This window comes from Microcaecilia unicolor, unplaced genomic scaffold (genome assembly GCF_901765095.1).
Source record: "Microcaecilia unicolor unplaced genomic scaffold, aMicUni1.1, whole genome shotgun sequence".
NCBI lineage: Eukaryota > Metazoa > Chordata > Amphibia > Gymnophiona > Siphonopidae > Microcaecilia > Microcaecilia unicolor.
Genome location: NW_021963241.1, coordinates 396,719 through 424,119, shown reverse-complemented (window position 1 = coordinate 424,119; position 27,401 = coordinate 396,719). Strand labels below are relative to the sequence as shown.

The following is a 27,401-nucleotide window of genomic DNA, read 5'->3' as shown; positions in this document are numbered from 1 at the left end:
TATCCCCTTCTCAGTCATTTCTTCTTCATGCTTAAGGGGCTCTTTTACTAAGCCGTGTAAGCATCTACGTACGTGCACCCAAGGTGCGCCAAAATGGAGTTACCTCATGGCTACCACATGGATCTTGCGGTAATTTCATTTTTGGCATGCGTCCGAAAAATAATTTTTATTTTCGGACATGTGTATAGGACGCGCGCCCAGTGGCTCTTGACTCACGTAGGTAATTACCGCCCGGTTACTGCGTGAGTCTTTACCACTAGGTCAATGGCTGGTGGTAAGGTCTCAGACCCAAAATGGACGTGCGGCAATTTCGATTTTGCCGCATGTCCATTTTCGACAAAAAAATTTTAAAAGCCCTTCTTTACAGGGGCGCTGAAAAATGGATCAGCGCGCACCCAAAACCCGTACCTGCACTACCGTAAGCCATTTTTCAGTGCACCTTAGTAAAAGGACCACTAAGAGTCCTAGCCTGTTTAGTTTTGCTTTTATCATGTTTTCATGAGGAGTAGCCTAGTGGTTAGTGCAGTGGACTTTGATCCTGGGGAACTGAGTTTGATTCCCACTGCAGCTCCTTGTGACTCTGGGCAAGTCACTTAACCCTCCATTGCCCCTGGTACAAAATATGTACCTGAATATATGTAAACTGCTTTGAATGTAGTTGCAAAAAAAACCTCAGAAAGGCAGTATATCAAGTCCCATTTCCCTTTCCCCTTAAACCACTGTCATATATAATAAAAGTGAGCCAAGGACAGGACAATCAAGCCATTGTGACATCACTGATGAGGTAGGCACTGGTGAAATGAGGCATTGTGACATCACAATATCAGTTCTTGTTACCAGAAACTGACTCTTCACACTAAGGGGGGAAAGTGAGCCAAGTATAGGACAGTTGAGCCATTGTGACATCACTGATGAGGTTGGCTCAGGCATTGGTGGAATGAGGCATTATGACATCACAGTATCAGCTCCAGTGGAGGAGTAGCCTAGTGGTTAGTGCAGTGGACTTTGATTCGGGGGAACTGAGTTCGATTCCCACTGCAGCTCCTTGTGACTCTGGGCAAGTCACTTTACCCTCCATTGCCCCTGGTACAAAATAAGTACCTGAATATATGTAACCCGCTTTGAATGTAGTTGCAAAAACCTCAGAAAAGTGGTATATCAAATCCCATTTCCCTTTCCCTTTATGAACCTCAACATGTATACGCTGGAAGAGAGGAGACATGATAGAAACGTTTAAATGTCTCAAGGGCATTTATGTACAGGAAGAGAGCCTTTTCCAAATGAAGGAGAGCTCTGGAATGAGGGGGCATATGACAAAATTAAGAGGGAATAGGCTTAGGAGTAACCTAAGGAAGTATTATTTCACAGAAAGGGTGGTGGAGGCGTGGAATGGCCTCCCGGTGGTGGTGGTGGAGTCGAGGACTGTTCCAGAATTTAAAAGGGCATGGGATAAGCATGTGGGATCCAGGGGCATATCTGCGTGGGGGCCACAGGGGTCTGGGCCCCCGCAGATTTCGCCCTGGACCCCCCTACCGCCGTCAACCCTCCCCCGCCTACCGCCCCCACCGAGGTCCGCTTCCTCCGGTCCGGTGCCTTTAAAAGTATTACTTCAGCTGGCGGGGGCCCCCAACCCCCGCCAGCCCAGCCGAGGTCTTGTTTTAAGAAGTTCTTCCATCCTTGTGCTATTGAAAACTGCCTGCCTGCATCCCTTCCAGTTTCGGACTGAGTCTGACGTCGCAGCACATTGTACGTGCAGGACGTCAACGTGCTGCGACGTCAGACTCAGTCCGAAACTGGAAGGGATGCAGGCAGGCAGTTTTCAATAGCACGAGGATGGAAGAACTTCTTAAAAACAAGACCTCGGCTGGGCTGGCGGGGGTTGGGGGTCCCCCGTCAGCTGAAGTAACATTTTTAAAGGCACCGGACCGGAGGAAGTGGACCTCGGCGGGGGTAGGTGACAGCGGTAGGCGGGGGAGGGTTGACAGCGGTAGGGGAGGGTTGACGGCGGTAGGGGGGGGCGGCGGCCGGGAGGGCTATAATGTGCCCCCTCACTCTAGCCCCTGCCCCCCTACCGCCGAACCTCAGATACGCCCCTGCTGGGATCGCTTAGGAACAGGAAGAATTTGGGGTTACAGAGGATGGGCAGACTGGATGGGTCATATGGCCTTTATCTGCCGTCATGTTTCTCTGTTTCCACCTTTTCTGCTTCTCCATATCCTTTTTGATAAAGATATTGCACACTGGTGCTAGAGACATTTTGGTTTTCTCTTTTTATATTATTCATACATTTCCTAGATCATTGTTGACATTACATTTGCTATTTTCACTGCCGCCACACACTGAACTGAGGATTTCAGTGCACTGTCCACAGTCATTACAAGACCCTTTTCCTGACTAGTGACTTTTAATACAGAACCTAGCATTGTGTAAGTATGTTATGATGACTTTCTTCCTGTATGCATCACTTTGCATTTTTCTACATTAAATGTCATCTGTTATTTTGACGCCCACTTCTCCAGTCTGGCGAGGTCCTTCCGCAGTTCCTCACAGTCTGCTTTTGTGTTAACAACTTTGAATATTTTAATGTCAGAGGCAAATCTGATCACTCATTGCTCCCTTTTGCAAAATAATTTAAATAGCTGGAGTCTCGGCTCAGATCCTCAAGGCATGACACGATTGACTTCTACGCTTTGGAATAGGTGTTTCTTTACTCCTACTCCGCATATCTTGGGGCCCTTTTTTTCAAATTGCGGTAAAAAGTTTAGTTCGGTTTAGTTTATTGGCATTTGCGATATTGCCTTTGCTTGCTTAGCAGATCAAAGTGGTTGACCTAATAAAATTTAAAAGGACAGAAAGGAACTACAATATTAGGACAGGAAAGATAAGGCCAGTCACACAAAGCAAAACATGAGCGTGCTTTAGTAAAAGATCCCCCAAGTCTTTAAGGCTACTTGTCCTGATAATTAAATATATGAATAACTAGCAATGGTAATGAAAAAGATTGCATAGCCAAATTAACCCAAGAGAAAACTAGGTTCTTGGCGTACCATGCAACCTTCTTTTTTTTGAGTCAATGTAAAAAATTTGCAAAGATAAGTACATAAGGTAATAAGTATTGCCATACTGGGAAAGACCAAAGGTCCATCGAGCCCAGCATCCTGTTTCCAACAGTGGCCAATCCAGGTCACAAATACCTGGCAGGATCCCAAAAATGTACAAAACATTTTATACTGCTTATCCCAGAAATAGTGCATTTTCCCCAAGTCCATTTAATAACGGTCTATGGACTTTTCCTTTAGGAAGCCGGGCAAACCTTTTTTAAACTCCGCTAAGCTAACCGCCTTTACTACATTCTCTGGCAACGGATTCCAGAGTTTAATTACACGTTGAGTGAAGAACAATTTTCTCCGATTCATTTTAAATTTACTACATTGTAGCTTCATCGCATGTTATACATATGTTTTATAAGACCACATAGGCCTATTATTAGTAGGGATAGACATCCAGAAAATATTCATTTGTCTTGTTTCCTGTGTCATTGCTGGGAATGTTCATTTTATTTGTTATTGTTTGGCCATTTTGTCATCATAGGAGCGAAGTTGTTGAATGTTGTTGAAAGTTGTTGAAAGACTGCATACTTTCCCCCTGTTCAAAGGAGAGCGACCAAAATGATAAAGGGGCTGGGACTCCTCTCGTATGAGGAAAGGCTAAAGAGGTTAGGGCTCTTCAGCTTAGAAAAGAGATGGATGAGGGGAGATATGATTGAGGTCTACAAGATCCTGAGTGGTGTAGAACATTCCAAAAGTACAAAGATTAGGGGACATTCGAGGAAGTTCCATGGAAATATTTTTAAAACAAATAGGAGGAAATATTTTTTTACTTAATTAATAGTTGAGCTCTGGAACTCTTTGCCGAAGGATGTGGTAACGTAACAGCAGTTAGCGTATCTGGGCTTATAAAAGGTTTGGACAAATTATGGAGGAAAAGTCCATAGTCTTCTATTGCGACAGACATGGGGAAGCAATCGCTTGTCCTGGAATTTGTAGCATTGAATGTTGCTACTATTTGGGATTCTGCCAGGTACTTGAGACCTGGCTTGGAAACAGGATACTGGGCTAGATGGACCATTGGTCTGACCCAATATGGCTACTGTTATGTTCTTATGTATATACTAGTAAAAAAGGCCCGTCTATGACACAAATGAAACGGGCGCTAGCAAGATTTTCCTCGAAGTGTGTATGTTTGGGAGAGAGAGTGTGTGAGAGACAGAGTGTCTGTGTGTGTGAGACTGTGTGTGTGTGACAGAGAGATAGAGTGTGATAGACAGGGAGTGTGTCAGAGAGAGTGTATGTGAGAGACAGTGAGTGAGTGTGAGCCCCCACCCCACCTCTCGCAGGACCCCCCTCCCTACCTCCACCTCTCTGGTCTCAGGACCCCCTCCCCACCTCCCTCTCCCCTGCCCCCCCCTGCAGCCACCCATGTCCAGCGACCCTCCCCTCCCCCCGGCGCATCAAACCCCCTCGCCACCCGCAGCTGCCAGTGGTAACGCTATCTGGCCGCTGCTGCTTCTCCTGTTGAGCAGCAGCGGCCGCTACAAAAAGAAAAAAAAACGATAAATGTTTTTAAACTCAGCCCAAATCATTCGCAAATGCCCAAGTCTTAAAACGCAGTCTCTGCAGCCGCTCCTCCTCTTGCCTGTCACGTCGCTGCGCTCCTCCGGGGTCTTACTCCAAGGGCAGTGACGTGGAGGCGAGAGGAGGAGCGGCTGCAGAGGCTGCGTTTTAAGACTTGGCATTTGCGAATGATTTGGGCTGGGTTTAAAAACATTTATGTTTTTTTTTTCTTTTTGTAGCGGCCACTGCTGCTCAACAGGAGAAGCAGCAGCGTCCGGACAGTGTTACCAGTGGCAGCTGCGGGTGGCGAGGGGGTTGATGTGCCCGGGGGGGGGGGGGGGGTGTTGATGGGCTTCGGGTGGGGGGAGGGGGGTGTTTGATGTGCTTCGGGGGGGGGGGGGGGGGGGGGGTGTTTGATGTGCTGGGGGGGCTTGGGTGATGCGCTGGGGGGGGGGGTTCTGTGGTGCCGCGCTTGTAGTTTTTTGATGCGCCGCTCCCTGCCACTTGCTTTGAAGTGGCAGGAAGCGGCGCACTGACAGTTGATTCCCAGGCAGGGGGAGGAGTAAGGAAACACGCTCCTCTCCCTGCCTGGGAATCAGCTGTGAGTGACGTCAGCCTGGCTACGGAGCCTAGCTCAGCAACTCCAGGAGCCACGGACACAGGCAGTCCCACATTAGAACGCTGGTGGTGAGAATTATTATATAGGATGACACCCCAATTTGGGGGGTGCTGCTGAGGTGTACATGCGAATTAATTGGTTAACGTCCTCTTAACCCTCAATAGTTGGGTGCTAACAACAATATCAGTATCAATTTATTGTTGGTATACCACCATATCCCCTGAAAAAGGTTCACCGTGGTGAATGCATTGGCATCTCTAACGTTTAGCGTCTGCCCAATTCTAGCGTACGCTAAAAATGTGAGTGTGCCTTAGTAAAATGGGGCCTTAATTATTAGCGCTTGTATAGACGAGACACATATGGGATCCAAAACTCCCATGCAACAGACATTTCAGCTGCCCAAAATGTACCAGAGCCTGCAAGAATCCTTGTTAAACCCAACAATATCCGGTAAAGGCTGTAATAATGAAAAATGACCAGCTTTTTAATTTACACCATGAAGACCTGGGGAAAGCTTTCATCGTGTTATGTGAGGACAGCATGTGATGACTGTCTGCCGTTAATGGCGTTGGGCTGGAAAAGTCAGGCCACTTCACTACCTCATGCCAGGCTAACAAGCTCTTTAATAATCTTTTCAGAAAGGCTTTTGAGGAAATCAGCAGCCCTTTCTGTAGCGTTCATGGCGTTCTGCTGAGAAAACATCATCTTATCTTCAGCTCTCATCTTGTGCTGATTCAGTTGCTGTTTGAACAGCCCCAGACAGGGAAAGGATCTGTGTTTGCAGGATAATCTAAGTACAGACTCATTGCTCTCTGATCCCTGGGTCAATATAAGATCCTTGTGCAGATACCTCTATACAGTATTTTATTCATTTATTTTATTTATTTGTAGCATTTGTATCCCACATTTTCCCACCAATTTCCAGGTTCAGTGTGGCTTACATTTGCCTTAATGGCGGTTGCCATTTCCGGGTAACGGAATTACATATGGTATTACTTTAAGGTGCATACATACATAGTAACAAAGTAAATGACGGCAGAAAAAGACCTGCATGGTCCATCCAGTCTGCCCAACAAGACAAACTCATATGTGCTACTTTTTGTTTATACCCTACTTTGATTTGTACCTGTCCTCTTCAGGGCACAGACCGTATAAGTCTGTCCAGCACTATCCCCGCCTCCCAACCACCAGCCCCACCTCCCACCACTGGCTCTGGCACAGACCGTATAAGTCTGCCCAGCACTATCCTCGCCTCCCACCACCGGCTGGCTCTGCCACCCAATCTCGGCTAAGCTCCTTAGGATCCATTCCTTCTGAATAGGATTCCTTTATGTTTATCCCACGCATGTTTGAATTCTGTTACCGTTTTCATTTCCACCACCTCCCGCGGGAGGGCATTCCAAGCATCCACTACTCTCTCCGTGAAAAAATACTTCCTGACATTTTTCTTGAGTCTGCCCCCCTTCAATCTCATTTCATGTCCTCTCGTTCTACCGCCTTCGCACCTCCGGAAAAGGTTCATTTGCGGATTACTACTTTTCAAATATTTGAACGTCTGTATCATATCACCCCTGTTTCTCCTTTCTTCCAGAGTATACATGTTCAGGTCATCAAGTCTCTCCTCATACGTCTTGTAACGCAAATCCCTTACCATTCTCGTAGCTTTTCTTTGCACCGCTTCGATTCTTTTTACATCCTTCGCAAGGTACGGCCTCCAAAACTGAACACAATACTCTAGGTGGGGCCTCACCAACGACTTATACAGGGGCATCAACACCTCCTTTCTTCTGCTGGTCACACCTCTCTCTATACAGCCTAACAACCTTCTAGCTACGGCCACCGCCTTGTCACACTGTTTCGTCGCCTTCAGATCCTCAGATACTATCACCCCAAGATCCCTCTCCCCGTCCGTACCTATCAGATTCTCCCCGCCTAACACATACATCTCCCGAGGGTTTCTATTCCCTAAGTGCATCACTTTGCATTTCCTCGCATTGAATTTTAATTGCCAAACCTTAGACCATTCTTCTAGCTTCCTCAGATCCTTTTTCATGTTTTCCACTCCCTCCCGGGTGTCCACTCTGTTGCAGATCTTAGTATCATCCGCAAATAGGCAAACTTTACCTTCTAACCCTTCGGCAATGTCACTCACAAATATATTGAACAGAATCGGTCCCAGCACCGATCCCTGAGGCACTCCACTACTCACCTTTCCCTCCTCCGAGCGAACTCCATTCACCACCACCCTCTGGCTTCTGTCCGTTAACCAGTTCCTAATCCAGTTCACCACTTCGGGTCCTATCTTGTAACATACATGGAACATAACATATAAGGAACAGATCATGGTATATATATACACCATGTGCATATATACATGGTAAAGAAGAATAGATTATGGTATTGCATGAAGGTTCCTGAGTAATAAATTGGATTGTAACATACATTAGGTCATCGATTATAGATAGACCCTATTCAGCATAAGGTTTAAAGTGGTATTGCTTGATCATTATAATCAAAGAGGTTAATCAGTCATGTGATAAGAGATCGGTTTTGTATAGATCATGTGTAGTATTATTATTTAGTATCTAATATGGGTGTTTGTGGTAAGCCTTCTTGAAAAGATCTGTCTTCAGTAGCCTTCGGAAGATGGATAGGTCTTGTGTTAATTTAGGGGTCAAGGGGTTTAAGGTGCTGCCAGCATTATTTCTAGATATTCAATGCCATGCCGTGTGCAGGCACCAGCATTCAATATTCGGCTTATGTGGATGGCTCTCTTATGCCGGTAAGTGTGATATTTAGCACTTAACTGCCTAAGCAACAGTTAAGTAATGATAGGACTGACTTTTATGCGGTTCAATATAACATCTAAATTTAGGCCGTTAAGGGCCAACTTGCATAAATGTGTTATGATTGGGGTCAGAACCCCTCTCAAACTTACCTCTTTCCTGGGGGTCAGCTTCTTAGCTGGCTTCTGTTTCTTTGTCTGTCCTTTCTGAGCTGGCTCTGTCTCTCTGTGCTGGCAGCTTCCAGCAGCAGGGCTCTAATTGTTTCACTATACTGCACCTCAAGGTTGCCAGGTGGAAAATTTTTTTCCCACCCAAAACAGCCTAAATCCAGCCCAAAACCCGCCCAAACTCAAACCCCGCCCCCGACACCCCCACCCCGCGTCATCACCCCCGCCCCCGCCGTCATCAACCCTGCCCCCGCTGTCATCAGCCCCGCCCCCGTCGTCATCTGCCCCGCCTCCCATGTCATCGGCCCCGCCTCCCCCTGTCATCGGCCCCGCCCAGAACGCCATCGGCCCCCGCCCAAAACGTCACTAACCCCGCCCCCGCGGCCGAAAAAACCGCCAAAAAAACTGCCCAAAAACCAAAAAAGAAGCCCAAAAAACCGCAACCCGCCGCGGGCTAAATTTCCTGCGGCGGGTCGCGAAAACCGCCCACCTGGCAACACTGCTGCACCTGTGTGGGTAGTCTGAGTTGCTCTAACTCTCTTTGGGTGTACTGGCTTCAAGTGTTTCACGGTGTTGCATTGGTGTGGGTTGGGCCTCTATGGTTTTCAGTGTGCTCTCTGGGTTAGTGTGCTGTTGCCTGGGTCTAGGGAGTGTGACATCATCAGGGAGGGCCTTGATAAGAAAGTGGGTTCTTTCCTTCAGGGCCTTCGCAACGTTTGCTTCTGGCTACTTGCTTTAGGTCCAGGTTAGTTTAGTGCAGCGTGCACTTGTGACTTGTGTGTTTTGACTTCCCTGTTTTTCCCTTTTGTTACGGTGTGTAGCACTGCTGTTAGTGCAGTGCTGGAGTTTGGTGCTGGGAGCACCCTTGTTAGTAAGTGTTTAGGAAGCACCTTTTGATGTTTGGGTATTTGGCTTTCCTGCTTGTTTCCTTGTGCTTTCCCCGCTTTTCCTCATGACCTGTGTTTAGCTGCTGTAGCTTGGTGCTTAGGAAGCACCGGGGGGGTGAACCCATGTTTAGCTGCTGCAGCTTGGTGCTTAGGAAGTACCAGTGTTAAGGTCTGGCATTTGTCTTCCCTTCCTTTTCCCTTGTGGTTTCCCTGCACTTCTGTTAGTGTAGGCGTAGGGGCACCCCTGTTAGTTTCTGTTGGGAGCACTGCTGTTAGTGGAGGGCTTAGGAGCTTTTCTGTTGGTGCTGGGCTTAGGAACACTTTTGGTCACTTTAGGAGTTAGGTGCACTTCAGTTACAGCTTGTTCTAGTCCTGGTCCCTGTGTCGTCCAGTAAGTCCTGCCGGCTACTCAAACCCATGAGCTCAACTCCTGGGGGGCTTAGTAGCTAAGTGCAGGTGAAGCTGTGTGGACCAGTCCAGTGTGCTCCAGTCCCGTGTTCCAGTCCTGTGTCCTCCAGCCCGGGGGACCAGTCCAGTGTGCTCCGGTCCAGTGTGTTCCGGTCCGGTGTGTGTTCCAGTCCGGGGGATTGCAGTCCAGTGTTCCAGTCCGGTGTCCTCCAGTCTGGGGGATTCCAGTCCATGTGTTCCGGTTCGCTGGGCAGTGCCTGCAGTCCCTGCCGGTGTGCTTACCCAGTGTTGGTTGGTGGGTTTTGCCTGCTGCTGTCGCTCCTCGTCAGCAGCCCAAGGGCTCACGTTTGCTCCAGAGCCCAGCCCCGCGGGCTCTGAACCTGAGAACCTGACAAAATGGCACTGAAAAACCACGCTGTTAGCTTGATTCTATAAACTATGCCTAAAGTGTGTAAATTCTAATTAAAAAGCAATTAATGCCACTAATTAGTTGATAAATACCAATTATCACCACTGATTGGCTTGTTAATTAGTTAAGTTGTGCGCACAATTTGGTCATGCTGGTGCCCTGCCCCCTCTGCCGTTATTACCTGTTCCAGGGCAGGGGACCGGCAGAGCCAACAGCCACGTGCCTGCTCCACGTACCCCCTTGCTAGGAGAAAAGGTGGTGGTATGATGTGTTTCAGGGGGTGTGATGCATTTCGAGGTGGGGGGGGGGGTGGAATGCCTTGGGGTTGATATGCTGGGGGGCGTGTGCAGCAGCAACCCGCCCCGGGTGATGAACAAGCTAGGTGTGCCACTGACAATGGGAGAACATCATTTTGGGATTCTTCTCTCTGCTATAGGAGCTTGATGGTCACTCATGGTTGCCTATCCATTTGAATGATTCCTCATCCTCTGTTGATGCTAGCCACCATTTTTAACCTCAGCTGAACCTGCAAGTTAGCACTGCTACAAAGGAGAGGAGAAGGAAAATTCAAATGGATAGGTAAGTATAGGATACCAAGTTGGTGGGAATTGTTGGTGTGGTGGTAGTTATGTGAGTAGAGCGGGGGGGGGGGGGGGGGGGGGGGGGGAGGAGGATAGGAGGTCCATAGAGGAGTCCTGTGAAAGTTATTGTGTCTTGGTGGCCCCAGGCTTGAATGTCTTATGATTTTATTGTTTCAGTTCCTGCCTTGCCGAATCCCAGCCTTGCTTTAGACCTAGTCTTGCCTAGTTCCTGCTAAGCTTAAGTCCTGCCTTGTCTCTGAGTTCCTGCCAAGCTCCAGTCCTGGCTTCTCTCCAAATTCCTGCCAAGCTCCGGTCCTGCCTTGCCTCTTATTTTGTTTATAATGTTATATTTACTTATTTTATTTATTTATTAAGATTTATTTACCGCCTTTCTGAAGGAATTCACTCGGGTGGTGTACAGTAAGAATAAATCAAACATGAGGAATAGACAGAAGAGGAATACAGCAGTAAAAATATTCAAATAACAATACAAAGTATGGCGTGGAGGGGCATAATCAAAGGGGACGCCCAAGTTTTGCAAAGGACGTCCTCGCAAAACATCCCGGTGGAGGGGCGAGGAAACCGGGCCAACTGCTTCAGCCTTCTCGCTGCTTCGTGAACTCCTCCTGACTTCAGATAGGGCCCTTCCCAGACTGCTCGTCCCCTGAACCAGCACTCCCTCTATGCCAATGTAACAATGTGTAAACAGTAGTAGAATCCACAAACGTGGAGAACTCAACGAAATCCCACGGATAGTCACAATACAACAAAGCAGTGGGTAAAAAACCAGGAGTTCCAGAGTGAAGATGAACCAAACTTTATTAATCAGTATATTGACTCGACACAACGTTGTGAGCTCAAAAGGGCTGTCATTCACTATCAGCTGTTTCTTAGACTGCACAGCCCAGACGCTCATGCGAGTGATCTGGCTCACGCTTCAGAACAAAGGTCTTTTTTAAGACCACTACAATACAGACTGTATTTTACAACATTGTTAATTCTGGATCATCATTATCGGTCTCAACTCAAATATTTAGACTCCTGATGTAGGCCCTTTGGCCGAAACACAACGTTGTGTCGAGTCAATATACTGATTAATAAAGTTTGGTTCATCTTCACTCTGGAACTCCTGGTTTTTTACCCACTGCTTTGTTGTACAATGTGTAAACAGCCACATTCATTCTGTGCAGCTTTACCAGGGCAAGCAAACTGACAGTTCACCTTAGAAAGAATAAATCTGTTTGTAAAAGCACTTTACCAGGATTTCTTCTATCTCCTTATTCTCAATAAAAGCCACCCACGGGGAAGGGGGGTTCATTGGATACCTGTTTTCTGCCACAGCTTCCTTGGAAATTGAATCTCTGCATAAGATAAGTTGAATTATTATCGTTGGAGTAATGAATTATTATTTAAAATGAAAAATCGGGCTCAATGAGAATATTATAGCCTACTACTTTTGAGGAGAAAGCTTTGAAAGGCTATAAAACCCACCAATGGTGAGGTGGGGAGGTTGGATCATATCTATCTATCTATCTATCTATCTATCTATCTATCTATCTATCTATCTATCTATCTATCTATCTATCTATCTATCTATCTATCTATAACTCCCCCCCCCCCCCATGGGTGGGTTTATTGAGAATAAGGAGAGAGATGAAATCCTGATAAAGTGTTTTAAAACACAAACAGGTTTATTCTTTATGAGTTCATAACTGTCTGTTTGTTTGCCTTAGTAGATCTGCACAGGAATGTGGCTGTTTGAACATTGTTACATTTGCAGGAGGGGGGTGGGTCCCACAGCTCTGCCTGCATGTAATTGGGGTACCACAGGCAGAATTCTGGGAGCTCTTTTACACATTATGAGTGGATTAATTCACTGAAGAAACTAAAGCTTGTGGGATCCATGATGCACACACACTGAGTGGAGAGAGCTGGATCAGAATAAGGGAATTAAAATACCTGCTCCCCACGAGTTTAGGGGAGGAGGAGATTGGTAGCATGATTGGGAATTTACTGTGGAGGTCAGTTCTGTGTTCACCTTTGGTAGGTGGTCTCAGTTTCTGGCTAAGATGAAAGATAGCTCTCTAGAGAGGAAACCTTCTCAGTGGCAGTTGCAGAGCAGTGTTGCCAGGTGGAAAATTTTTTTCCCACCCAATCCAACGCAAAAACAGCCCAAACCCCGCCCCTGACACCCCCACCCCTGTGTCATCACCCTGCCCCTGCCATCATTAACCCTGCCCCTGCTGTCACCGGCCCCGCCTCCCCTGTCACCGGCCCTGCCTTCCCCGTCATCGGCCCTGCCTCCCCTGTCATTGGCCCCGCCCAAAACATCACTAACCCTGACCAAAATGTCACTAACCCCGCCTAAAATGTCACTAACCCCGCCCCCCGCGGTTCTGTTAAGGGCTGGTAATTCTGAACCCCAGCGGATAGAGTACCCTCAGAGGTTCTCCTGAAGACAAGAAGAGCAGCAGTCATTGGGAGTATCCCTCAAAGCACAGAGACTTTTGGGAGCAGCTCAAGGCAGGGGAATAGCCAGATAGCAGATTTTGGGTGGGCCTAGTCAACAAGTGGGTGGGCACCAAGTGTTATCCCCTCCCCCCCAATTTGACGAGGCCAGTATCAGCAGCTTAGGAAGCTTAGACTGTTGAAGTGGAGAGCAGTGTTTTCAGCACCATCAGGGGGAGGTCTTCAGCTGGCGGAGCTTGGGATCCCCACTAGCTAGCACTAAATGGGTGGGCCTGAGCTCTAAGTGGATGGGCCGCTGCCCACCCAGGCCCACCTGTGGCTACGCCACTGAGGCAGATGAAGAAGCAGCAGCCCTTGGGCGCATGGCTCAAGGCAAGGAGGCCTTTGGGAATAGCTCAGGGCAGAATAAAATGGTCTATTGGGGAACCCTGGCACTGGTGGTTGCACAGCACTGTTAAGGGCTTGTAAGTGTGAACCCCAGCAGGGAGAAGGACCAGCGAGAGACAAGGCCTCAGGGGTACGATCGGCGCTAGGAGTCCAGCGAGGAACAAGGCCTCTGGGGTGTAATCAGCACTAGGGGCTCAGCAAGGGAGAGGGCTCCCTAGATATGGCTAGTATTAGTAGCCCAGAGAAGGAGGATAGCTCTTGGGAGGACAGCAGTTCTCAGAGTCCAGGGAAAACTTCTAGAAAGCTGCAGCAGGGACAGGCACAGCCATCCTGGAAGGCCAGTGCAGCAGCTGCGGCCCAGCAAATCTCCAGTGCAGAGGTGAGATCTAAGGGGACTGGGAGAAGGTGGACTTACAAGGAAGGGAGAGGAGGAACCTAGGCAATACAGCCACACCCACACACTGACTTAGTTAAGAAGCTGGGAGGAGCTTGCAGCTACTACCTTGACAAGCAAGATTGAAAGGGTTTGAAAGGTGTGAAAGACTATCAGTTACCGGTTCTAAAGATCTGAGTTATAGACTAATGCTATCGGTTTAAGTACATAAGTACTGGCTGAAGTACCAAGACTGTTGAAATTTGTTGGTGTTTGTTTTTAGGTAACTGAATTGATGTGCTAAGAAATCCTCATTTCTTAGGTGCATAAGACAGTGTATACAGATCTATGTAAAACCTGTTTATTAGCCAGCCCTGTTCACAGCAGTCTTTTGGATTTTTCCTGGGGTGAGAAAAGGGTAATCTTTTTTGTTACATTTGTACCCCATGCTTTCCCACTCATGGCAGGCTGAATGCGGCTTACAGGTACTTATTTTGTACCTGTGGCAATGGAGGGTTAAGTGACTTGCCCAGAGTCACAAGGAGCTGCCTGTGCCTGAAGTGGGAATTGAACTCAGTTCCCCAGCACCAAAGTCCACCACCCAAACCACTAGGCCACTAACACTCTTCTTCCCCTGGTGAAGGTACTGGGCACCAAGTGAGTAAGGGACCAAAGGAGACTGCCTTCGGGAGGCTCCAGCTAGGTCGGGTCCCAGTTCCAGGTGCTCCCTGTAAGTGGCCTTATACCAACATGAATTCAAGTTTTACCAAACTGACTGTCTCAAGGGAATTACCCCATCCACTTCAGTTGCATCTCTTCTGTTCTTCCGGTAAAATGGCCAAACTTTTACACGTGCAATCAATATGGGACCCACTTTAGAGAATTCTTCCCTGTATGTAGCTCCCTTTGAGACTGGGTTTGCCATCATGGCACCAGTGACGTTATCCTAGTTTCTTATCAATGAGGCTTTTGGCTGCATTCTGGAACTTGGTGAGATGCAATTTACAAAATAGAATTTTACAAGGGGCATCTGGTAGCCCCTGCTTCAGCATACCACTCATTAATAACTTTACACTTCTTGTACTATCGCTCTCATACTCAATCTGCCTCTGACACTAGCTAGATGAGCAAAAACACAGGCTAAACAGCTGAGTCACCATAGCTACAGGACCTTTATTAATAGCTGACTCTCCTGGTTAAGTCAGCAGCCGTGAACCAGCTGACCTAACCAGTCAGAAGCAGTTTCTTTCCGTGAAGAAAACACACTTCGAGCAGATGTTGTTTTTGTTAGTATAACACAAACAACAACAGGCAGAGGTACTTAGCGTCTACTCTGGATGTGCCATTTATGCCTTGTTAACCAGCTACAATACGTGGAGGGGCATAATCGAAAGGGGCGCCCAAGTTTTCCTGAGGACGTCCTCGCAGGACGTCCCGGCGAAGGGGAGGGGAAACCCGTATTATCAAAAGAAGATGAGCGTCCATCTTTCGTTTCGATAATATGGTCGGGGACGCCCAAATCGTGAAATTTAGGTCGAGCTTAGAGATGGTGGTCCTTAGAGATGGTCATCCCTGATTTTCGGCGATAATGGAAACCCAGGACGCCCATCTCAGAAACGACCAAATCCAAGCCATTTGGTCGTGGGAGGATCCAGCATTCGTAGTGCACCGGTCCCCCTCACATGCTAGGACACCAACCGGGCACCCTAGGGGGCACTGCAGTGGACTTCAGAAATTGCTCCCAGATGCACAGCTCCCTTATCTTGTGTGCTGAGCCCCCCAACCCCCCTCCAAAACCCATTCCCTACAACTGTACACCACTACCATAGCCCTAAGGGGTGAAGGGGACACCTACATGTGGGTACAGTGGGTTTCTGGTGGGTTTTGAAGGGCTCACATTTACCACCACAAGTGTAACAGGTAGGGGGGGGGATGGGCCTGGGTCTGCCTGCCTGAAGTGCACTGCACCCACTAAAACTGCTCCAGGGACCTGCATACTGCTGCCATGGAGCTGGGTATGACATTTGAGGCTGGCAAAAAATATTTAAAATGTTTTTTTTAGGGTGGGAGGGGGTTGGTGACCACTGGGGGAGTAAGGGGAGGTCATCCCCGACTCTCTCCGGTGGTCATCTGGTCAGTTCGGGCACATTTTTGAGGCTTGGTCGTAAGAAAAAATGGACCAGGTAAAGTCGCCCAAGTGCTCGTCAGGGATGCCCTTCTTTTTTCCATTATCGCTTGAGGACGCCCATGTGTTAGGCACGCCCCAGTCCTGCCTTCGCTATGCTTCCGACACGCCCCCACGCACTTTGGTCATCCCCGCGACGGAAAGCAGTTGAGGATGCCCAAAATCGGCTTTCGATTATGCTGATTTGGGTGACCCTGGGAGAAGGACGCCCATCTCCCGATTTGTGTCAAAAGATGGGCGCCCTTGTCTTTCAAAAATAAGCCTGATAATAACCGAACGTCTCAAAACATTCACACTGCATAGACCAGGTGAATTTCTTGGTATGAATTGTAGTCACAGACCTTTATATAAATTTGAAAACTTTTTATACATTTTTGCATTTTATCATAAGAAGACTTAAAACCAAGGACATAACTTAATCATATGAGGAACCATCTATCCTAGGTAGTTTTCCAATATTAAAAAATTAAAAGTAATAAAAGTCTATACAGACCAGTGAGGAGGCAAGGCAATTCAAGAGTGTTTTACCCTTGTGAAACGAGTCGCCACTGAGGTCTGTGACTACGATTCATTACCAAGAAAATCACCTCGTCTATGCAGCGTGAACGTTTTCAGATGTTGGGTTATTATGCATTGTTGATGTTTATTGCTCCCATCTATTGAACTTTGTGAAAGCTGGCTTATTAATTGGATTCGTTAACCAGCTAGGCAATGGAACATATCCTGCCGTCCATCCAGTCCACTCAGTGCACGGATGCTATCTGGTATAAAACCGCAATAGTCACTTTTCCAGCAGACATCAAAATCGGCACCCGTTTCAAAATGCACTGAGAAAATTAATCTTTGAGCGCAAAGCAGCGGTGCGTTACATTAAAAATGCACCAAAACAGCAAAACTGGTGTTTGTACCGCAACACGGCCCTTGCGGGGTCTTGGCTAAAGATTTCCTTGCTATTCCTCTTTCAAAGGCCCTTGATACTTTTTTTGCTGCTTTGTCCTGTGTACTTTTGAATTCTCTCTTTTCTTTTGGCTTCCATCGATTTTCAACAACCAAATCTTCTGTGGATCTTATTACCATACATACATATAAGCATTACCCCTATAAATCCTGTATGGTATATTACTAACTAACCTTTTACTCTTCTCAATATTTAGTTAATATTTCCTGAGGGAAAAGTCCATTGAACATTATTAAGAATTAAGTTTTTTTATTTTTTTTTTTTTGGGGGGGGGGGGGGTTGCTGGGTTCTTGAAGCCTGGATTGGCCACTGTCGGAGACAGGATGCTGGGCTTGATGGACCCTTGGTCTTTTCCCAGTATGGCGGTGCTTATGTACTTACTAGTAAAAAAGCCCCGTTTCTGATGCAAATGAAACGGGGGGGGGGGGGGGGGGGGGGCTAGCAAGGTTTTCTTCAGAGTGTGCATGTGGGAGTGTGTGTCCCTGCCCTCTGCCCTCTCTCCCTCCCCCCTCCGAGTCCAGTCCTTCAGTGTTTCCTGCTGTTCTGTGTTTGTGTTACAGAGAGAGTGAGGGCATCTCTCTCCCCTCCCCCCTCTGAGTCCTTCACTGTTACAGAGAGAGGGATTTCGTGCTGTGCTCTTTTCCTTCACTCATGGGGAAACCGGATATCTCTGGCGCTTCACACTTCCGGCTGGAAGCTTCATAGAACGTTGGTGGTGCCTTTTATATATATAGATGTGCAAAAATTAAAAATTAGGAGGAAAAGACCCCATTTAGACTTGAACCACATTCTTGGACGGATTATTTCCTATGTGTGTGAGATTGGTTCAACAAGTCATCATTGGTCTAAAAAACCTCTTTTTCACTGTTGTTGAAGAAACCCAAAATGTACGTTTTTAATTGACAATACCTTTCATTCAACAACTGTATATAGTAAAATATTACTTAGCTTTTACAAATGATCGTCAGCTGCTTTTTTATATATAGACGCTGTGAACTCATGGGCAGAGGTCCCTACGGGGACCCGTTTCGCTATGGCTTCATCCGGAGATTTCACCTCTTATTGTGACGATCTCTTGTGCCTGTATTGTTTATGCAATTTAGATGAAGCCATAGAGAAACGGGTCCCCGTAGGGACCTCTTCCCCATGAGTTCACAGCGTCTATATAAAAAAAAAAGCAGCTGACCAATCTCACACCGTTCCAAGAGTGTGGTTCAAGTCTAAATGAGGTCTTTCCCTCCCAATTTTTAATTTTTTGCACATTCATTAACTAAATATTGAGAAGAGCTGTGGGGCCCAGGGCAAATGCCCTGTTTGCCCTCCCCCACTAACGTTGCCCTGACACCATTAGGGATGTCTACCTTACTGGTATTGTCTGCAAAGAGGCAAAAATTACCAGACAGAACTTCCACGTAATGTCATACAAAGATATTTGAAAAAAAAAAAAAGATCCTGACCAAGAACTAGGCTTTGCATTATACCACTGGTAGCATCCCTTTTCTTACAGCGAACTCCATTCCGAACTATCCTTTGTTGCCTTCCACTGAACCAGCTCCTAACCTAGTCAGCCACTTTAGGGTCTATAACAAGGGCACTCAATTTATTTAATAATTGCCTACATGGAACCGTGTCAAAGGCTTCACCAAAATCTAAGTACGCCACATCTAGTGCTCGCCGTCGATCCAACTGTCTGGTCCCCCTATTAAAAAAATTAATCAGATTGGTTTGACCAGACCTACCTCTAGTAAACCATGCTGCCGGTGGTGGGAGGCGGGGATAGTGCTGGGCAGACTTATACGGTCTGTGCCAGAGCCGGTGGTGGGAGGCAGGGATAGTGCTGGGCAGACTTATACGGTCTGTACCAGAGCCGGTGGTGGGAGGCGGGGCTGGTGGTTGGGAGGCGGGGATAGTGCTGGGCAGACTTATACGGTCTGTGCCAGAGCCGGTGGTGGGAGGCGGGGCTGGTGGTTGGGAGGCGGGGATAGTGCTGGGCAGACTTGTACGATCTGTGCCAGAGCCGGTGGTGGGAGGCAGGGCTGGTGGTTGGGAGGCGGGGATAGTGCTGGGCAGACTTATACGGTCTGTGCCAGAGCCGGTGGTGGGAGGCAGGGATAGTGCTGGGCAGTCTTATACGGTCTGTGCCAGAGCCGGTGGTGGGAGGCGGGGCTGGTGGTTGGGAGGAGGGGATAGTGCTGGGCAGACTTGTACGGTCTGTGCCCTGAAAATGACAATTACAAATCAAGGTAAGATATACACAAAAACTAGCACATATGAGTTTGTCTTGTTGGGCAGACTGGATGGACCGTGCAGGTCTTTTTCTGCCGTCATCATCTACTATGTTTGTTAGTAAGATTCCATTTATTTTCCCCATCTTTAAAAATATTGTAATTGCCTATTCATCTGGAAGTAGCTATGCCATAGCCTTACAGACCTGAATCTTTGCGGGCCTGTCAAGCAGCATCATGCTGTTGTCTGTCATCAGTTAGGGAATGTGTGTGTTGGGGAAGGTGCTTTGGTTCGTTTGAGCGTCTTGAAAATAGTGCACACAACGTTGATTTTACATGTGTAAACCTACGAATTAAGGAGTGTATAATCAATTTGCATATGCTAAAATGTTCTAATGTGTTGACAAAAAAAAAAAGAACTTATTAAGACAAATGTGTGACAGGAACAAAGAGAAAAAAACACCTGTAAAAGAATAGACAACAAACTGAAATGTTGTTGTACGTGCACAATCCTGTCATGAGTAACACCTTTGGCTGTTTCCACCGCACTGACACCAGTTAAAAAAGAAAATCCAGCAGTTTGCTGAACAGGAACATGACTAACGCTGTAGCGTCATCCCTGAGGGCTCTATTTATTTATTTTTTTTACAATTCAGATTTGCATTTCATTTGATGCTTGAATAGGAAAACGAAGAACTGATTGCTACACACGGGAGACGGGAGACGTTGTCACCTCTGATGGGCAGCTCATCTCTTCTTTTCATATATTAGAATTTCTGATCTCCGGCAAGCTGTAGAAAAAAGTTCTGGTTGACCACAGTCACAGAGAAAGCTGCAAAATAAAAAAATAATTTAGTTACGTTAATAAATATGTATCTCTTTGGCATGTATACTTAATACTTTGCTCAGCTGAGCTCTAAACTCTGTGCAGAAGAGAGAAAGAACCGCCAAGTTTTGCTGATCATCTGTCTTAGGGCTGCAATAAAATATTTAAGAAATATATGAACAATATTTACATGTGGAAGTATTGATACACCGATGCTGTAATCCAAGCAGAGGCTGCAGCATCAAACAACATTCACTTCCATTGGCAAAAACAAGCAACTCGGCAGACTTGCACAACAGCACCATATGGTCTGTTTTCAGGATGTGACTGTAATGTGCAATGAATTTTGTGGCTGTTTGTAAAGTCAGCCATGTTTATTATTTAATAGTCAAGTGCTGTGTAGATGATAAAGTTACACGATCCCATGATCTAGGTCCCTGTAGGTTTTGACATAGTTAATATTGGTCTATGGACTTTTCCTTTAGGAAGCCGGCCAAACCTTTTTTTAAACTCTGCTAAGCTAACCGCCTGTACCACATTCTCTGGCAACGAATTCCAGAGTTTAATTACACATTGAGTGAAGAAAGTTTTTCTCTGATTCGTTTTAAATTTACTACATTGTAGCTTCATCGCATGCCCCCTAGTCCTACTATTTTTGGAAAGCGTAAACAGACGCTTCACATCTACCCGTTCAACTCCACTCATTATTTTATAGACCTCTATCATATCTCCCCTCAGCCGCCTTTTCTCCAAGCTGAAGAGCCCTAGCTGCTTTAGCCTTTCCTCATAAGGAAGTCGTCCCATCCCCTTTATCATTTTCGTCTCCTTTCTCTGCACCTTTTCTAATTCCACTATATCTTTTTTGAGATACGGCGACCAGAATCGAACACAATATTCGAGGTGTGGTCGCACTATGGAGCGATATAAAGGGATTATAACGTCCTCATTTTTGTTTTCCATTCCTTTCCTAATAATACCTAACATTCTATTTGCTTTCTTAGCCGCAGCAGCACACTGAGCAGAAGGTTTCAACGTATCATCAGCAACGACACCTAGATCCCTTTCTTGGTCCGTGACTCCTAACGTGGAACCTTGCATGACGTAGCTATAATTCGGGTTCCTCTTTCCCACATGCATCACTTTGCACTTGCCCACATTAAACGTCATCTGCCATTTAGACGCCCAGTCTCCCAGTCTCGTAAGGTACTCTTGTAATTTTTCACAATCCTCCCGCGATTTAACAACTTTGCTAGTGTACTAAGCGAGTTCCAATTTCATCTTGATAAAAAAATCTCGGATCACACACTTCTACTATCTCATCTTGCTTCTCTAGGACTTTCTAGCACAGTACTAAATTGGTTCTCTTAATTTTTATCGTTATACTCTTTCAAGGTTTTCTCTGCTTACTCTGAATCTCTGCACTGTGGTTCATAGGAGCCAACTCTGTGGGTGCTTGAGCACCCCCAATATTGAGAGAAAATTCCTTGTATGTGTCCAGGGAGGGGTTATTTCCACTGGGCTTAGCACCCCCAATAATTTTGAAAAGTTGGCTCTGGTATTCCTCTGGGATCTATCCTTTTCCTCTACATTTCAACCTCTACCTTAGCCCATTAGCCACTCTTATTCAGAGTTTCTGTATTTCCACTTATATTTATGCAGATAACGTTCTCCTGTTATATTACACCACTCACGAATATCCAAGCATCACCTCGATTCATCCTTGCTTGAAGACTGTAGCTCATTGGCTCACAGTGAAATCGTATGGTCCTCCATCCTGATAAGACCGTCACCTGTTGAATTACAGGTTGTCCCCCCCCCCCCCCCCGTCCCACTCATGAGCTTCAATTTCTTGGTCCCATCATCATCCCAGGCAAATCCTTCAGTTACCTTGGTGTAATACGTGACTCTCAGTTATCCTTCAAACCCCACATTACCTCCATTCTTAAGTCTATTTTTTCTTTCTCAGACAACTGCACTGCGTTTGCAAATTTTTTGATCGTGACTCTTCACGCTCTCATTCTCTACTTACTGATCTCAAAATTAGATTATTGCAGTGCTATCTTTGGAGGCTCCACTCAAAACTCTTTGAAAAGATTTCAATCACTTCAAAATGCAGCCATTAGACTTCTTTGCCACGCTAGAAAGTTCAACAGTTATACCCCTTCTTAAAGACCACCATTGGCTGCCCATTCAATTCCGCATACACTATAAGATTCTCCTGCCGGCCTTTAAAGCTTATCGTCTTGGTGTCCCTCCATACCTTTCATCCCTTACCTTTCTGTACTCCTCCTGTCAGACCCTTTGTTCTATCAAGACCAGCGCATAGTCTTACCTAGGCCCAGATAAGCCCAACACAAGTGGACTAGACAAGGTATAACACACCACTCAATGCTGTCACCTCACTCTAGAGCCTCTCTAACAGATTTCTCAACACAGTTCCCATCACTTTCAGGGGCATGGAAACCACTGATATTTGGAGAGGTCACATATCCTATGCCCTGTCTTCCCCCACCTCGATGCACTGCGTCCTCTGAAGGTGTGTTTGGTAATATCCGGTGAAAGCAATGGTCTCAGTGCCCAAACACATCCCATGCCCGGCCCGCAGATGCACAGGCTTCCAGACCCACCATTTCAGAACACCACAAGGCATAAGGGCCTTTCTGATCAACATCCCATCAAACCAGAAAGGGCCTTCTAAGTCAACCCACTTCTCCTCTGACCTAATCCATCACCCCATAATCTTAACTTTCACCAGCAGCTGTGCCCAAATCAAAATAGCACCATTGACTCTCTAGCATTACCATGTGTAAGGAGGGTTAAAAATAATAAATTAGGAGGGCTCACTTGAGCTCCGAGGGTTTTGGGTGCTGGAGCAGACATGGTGCAGAGTTGTGAGTGCCCGCAAACCTGGAAGTGCTCCCTTGTAGGTAAGGGAAACACTCAGTGCATTGTGGGACCCGGGGCTTTGCTGGAGGATGAGTCAGGATGTTCCCCAGATGGGGGGAGAGCCAGGGCAGCAGCTGAAGTAGGGCCATGGCACTTGTGGGTGCCAGCCCTTGGGTATTGCGTCATAGATTGTAAAGCTCGTCTTTTAGATTGTAAGCTCGTTGAGCAGGGACTGTCCTTCTATGTTAAATTGTACAGCGCTGCGTAACCCTAGTAGCGCTTTAGAAATGTTAAGTAGTAGTAGTAGTATTACATATAGCAGTGATTTAACCAGAGCTGAGATTGTGATGTCATAATGCCTCATTCCACCAATGCCTAAGAGCCAACCTCATCAGTGATGTCACAATGGCTTGATTGTCCTATATTTGTCTCACTTATCTATTAGATTGTAAGCTCTTTGAGCAGGGACTGTCCTTCTATGTTAAATTGTACAGCGCTGCGTAACCCTAGTAGCGCTTTAGAAATGTTAAGTAGTAGTAGTATATGTGTATGCATGTGCATGGGATTCAGAGGCCTGAAGAGAGGGGGTGGCTCAGGAGCAGGCTCAGAGGGCCCAGATGTTAAGGTCATGAAAGCACCAAGGAGGGAGTGCCCTAATTGGGTTTATCAGATGAATGCTGGAATAAATGGCAGAGCTCTGCATATGTGTGGATATGTGAAAGTGTGCAGAAGAAAGTTTAATTTGTATTTAGAAGAAATGTGCTAAAATGGAATTGTGTGCCGGTGAGTGCAGAGTCTGGAACGGAGTGAAGTCACTAGCTAGAAGAAAGACATTTTGGCATTTGGAGCTGGACTGAGAAGGCAGTGAGAAGTGTGAAGCTATTGTGCCAGAGTTTGGGTTAGATTTACGGGAAAAATTGGGAAAAAAGTGTCTAAGTTTGAAGGCAATGTGGGTCTGGAAGCTTTGGACCAGGTCTGAGAGAGGAGAAAAAAAAAACTAGAATTCTATTTTACAGAAAAAACGTTTGTTCCTTGGGAAGCTCAGATTAAAGCCAGAGCTGGAAAAATTGATTAAAAAAAAGTGAGGGCTCCTCTTGAAAGTCAAGCTCTTAGTGGAGTTTAATGGGATGTCTCCAAATTTAACTAATTTGGTTGAGTTTGAAGCTCACAGAGAGAAAAAAAAGTAAATTCTTTTGGGCTGAGTTTTGAAGGACCATTGGTTAGAAGTCTCAATTAGAAAAAGAGTTCACTGGAGTGTAAATCCTGTTAATTTTATTGAGCTGTAGTGATTTTGTCAGAAGGCTGAGGGGTTTAAAATCACAAAACTGGTTTAAGTGTAATAATGTTTTTATTGATGAATGCACAGATGATACAATATCATGCCAATCCATATAACTCTGGTAGTAAACATTTCAAATCTGTACTAATACATCTGAACATCTATCATCAACATTTTCTGTTCCCCCCCCCCCATCTCTCCTCATCCCTCCCCCCACCCCCCCCCCCCACCCCCATTAATATGTTTATTAACTGTATCCAATGTAAAAAAAAAAAAAAATCTGCACAGAATTATTGTCAAGAAAGCTTTATAGGAACCTTTGAACTGTATCAATCAGCAACCATAGCATTGCTCAGCAAGTTCAAAATAAAGTATGGAATGCTGTCAATATTCTGTAGTCAGTACATGTGATTTCTGTGCTTCACTACTCTCCATGTTTCCTCCGTCGTATGCCAAAGTTGCGATTTATCAACAAGTTAGCACCCACAGGGCAGGAGAGACACATCACGGTTTTTAAATGTCGTCATCCCTTCCCCATCTCACAGACTCCCTTCATCCTATATCTTACCCATCCCGTCTACCTTCCCCTTCCCTCCTAACCCACCCTGAGGTATCTTCCAGAAGTGTACCATTCTTTAAAAAATCAAAGGGAGTTCAGTACCAGACTTCTACCTCTGGTATGCAGTGTCTGAATATATGGGCCCCAAATGTCTAAAAAAGCTTTCCTCCTCCTCTTAGAACCTCTGTCAGTTGCAGTGTGGCTCAGTGAAGAAGCAGTTTGGTGTCTTCAGTAGCAGGTCCATTTTTCAGTGCACCTGCAAAAAAAAGCCTTTTTTTGACTGAAAACGGACGTGCGGCCAAATGAAAATTGGCGCGTGTCCGTTTTGGGCCTGAGACCTTACCGCCACCCGTTGACTTAGTGGCAAGATCTCACATGTTAACCGGGCGGCAACCGTCAGTGCGCGTACAATGCCTATTACTGCCGGGTTAGTGTCGCAGACCAGAAAGGTTCTGCCAAGCGTAATGGGCGCATGTAAAATATTAAATTACCGCCCGGACCATGCGGTAGCCGGGTGATAGTTCCAAATTGGCGGGCATTAGGCGTGTGTAGGCGCCTACACGGCTTAGTAAGAGGGCCACTTGATGTTTGGGTTCATGCCCTGAGTGGAAGTGAAGTTGACTGAGAGGGCATCTTAGCCCCCATAGCAGCCAATTGTTTTAAATGACTGGGGGTGCTAAACCCAATAGAAATTATTCCTCCCTGGATACTGTCAAGGAGTTTGCTCAATATTGGGGGTGCTCAAGCACTCACAGCACCCACAGAGCTGACTCCTATGTAATAGGCTCTTAATATTGGGAAAGTTAGCATAGGGATATTTGGATTAGCTTTTATTTTAAAAGTTGTTAGAAATACATGGCCTGCCCCGCCTAAGAAGGCACGGATCTAGAAGCACACACCAGGGAGGCAGGGTTTTGCTTTATTGATTTTTTAAAGAGAGGTTAGTAGATGTTCTTGTCCTGGAGAGTGTCATCATCCGGAGTTCCTGGCTGGAGAGTCATCTGCTGCATGGTGCCCAATGCAAGAGAGCGGTGAAGCCGGCGGTTGCTTTGCTTTTCCGTTCTTTAAGTGTGCAAACTAGTTTATTTTAAGTTTTTTTTCCAATATTCCTGCATTTTTAAAGGGACACCCAGGCAAAGGCCTAGGGAAAATACTTATCTGAAGCTGAGCAATACTCACCTGAATTTAAGGGGGGGGGGGGGGGGGGGAACAGTTACACGTAATAAAATTGGTACTGTTGCAAGTGCAAATAAGACTGCTATTTTGGAAAGCATTGTAAGGAACACTATAATACTCACCTAAACATTTGGGGAACCTGAGAGGGAAAAGAAACAGGGTTTAGTAGAAAGTACAATTTGGGAAAAAAGCTGGATTAAGCAGCGTAGGAATAACACTTACCTGTCATAGACTGGAGCAGTTTCTGCAAAAGGAAAAAAAAAATAGCAAGACATAACTGTGGGGTTTTAACTGTGTTTTTAAAGTGTTTAACTGCTTTAACAGTGATTTAAATTAGTGTTTTTAAACTTGAGAAGCACTTTATACAGCATCTTGCCAAATTATTGGAAACATTTCAAGGCTGCTTAAAAAAAAATAACAACCGTGCAATAAAACAAACCTTTGTTATTGTAACAAGTTGTGATCCATTGCTTGGCTCTTGCAAGGTGGCGTCACGCTTACTCTGGTATCACCACTGGTTATTTTAGTGGCTGTGGTACGAAGGGTGGACGTGTGCTTTGTTCCAGAGAAAACCATCCAACCCCTGACCACTGTGACCAAGAACAGGCTTCGCTATTGCCAAGAAACAGAGCATCGCTGAAACTTAGGGGGCGCTACACATGCCAGTCTTAGGGGTCCTTTCACCAAGCTGCGGGAAAAAGGGCCCTGTACTAGCGGCAGGGGCCATTTTTCATGCGCGCCAGGGCCGACCCAACCCGGTATGCGGGGTAAGCACCGCAGGGGGGCGCCTGCCTTTGCGCTGCTGCCCGCCCAGAGCGGGGTCATCCCCTCCACCGGAAGTTCCCTTCCAGCCCAGAATTTTAAAAGTCCCTCCCTCCCTCCGAGTTCCAGGGCTGTCCATCCATCCGTCCTGCCCGCCCTCCGAGTTCCAGGGCCCTCCCTCCCTCCGTATGAATTTTAAAAGCCATCTTCTTACCTCATCGGGGTTACGGCGGCAGCAGCACGCAGTGAAAAGCGTGCGGGCTCGGTGCTTCAGCCTTCCCTTCTCTGTCTCTCAGCTCTGGTCCCGCCCTCATTTCCTATTTCTGCAAGGGCGGAACCAGAGCTGAGAGACAGAGAAGGGAAGGCTGAAGCGCCGAGCCTGCACGCTTTTCAATGTGTGCTGCTGCCACCGTAACCCCTACGAGGTAAGAAGATGGCTTTTAAAATTCGGAGAGAAGGACACTGGAATTGGGAGGGAGGGAGACTCTGGAACTCGGAGGGAGGGAGGGAGGGAGGGAGGGAGGGAGGGAGGGAGACAGACCTTGTTCTTCACCTTTTAAGGCACTGGGCTGAAAAAGGGAGCAGAGTGGGAGAAGAGGGAGGGAGAAGAGAGAAAGAAGATGCTAGATGGGGGGAGGGGCAACTGATAGTCTGCAGGGGGGCACCAGAGACCCTAGGACCGGCCCTGATGCACACCAGGGCCATTTTTACCGCAGTAGATAAAAAGCCCCCAGACCACATGGCCACGCAGTAAGACAATTCTTACCGCGTGGCCATGTGACGGGGAACCCTTACCACCATTCATTGAGGTGGTGATAAGGACTCCAGCACTAATCCAGCAGTAAC

General features: G+C 46.6%; 1 long non-coding RNA gene across 1 annotated transcript; it reads right to left on the bottom strand.

Moving 5' to 3' along the window:
• Positions 1-19,828: 19,828 nt before the first annotated feature.
• Positions 19,829-26,039, bottom strand: LOC115459101. Its single transcript, XR_003940205.1, has 3 exons — positions 26,016-26,039; positions 25,916-25,932; positions 19,829-19,899 (listed from the first exon to the last, which is right to left on the bottom strand). It is a non-coding gene; the product is annotated as an uncharacterized LOC115459101 (long non-coding RNA).
• Positions 26,040-27,401: the final 1,362 nt, after the last annotated feature.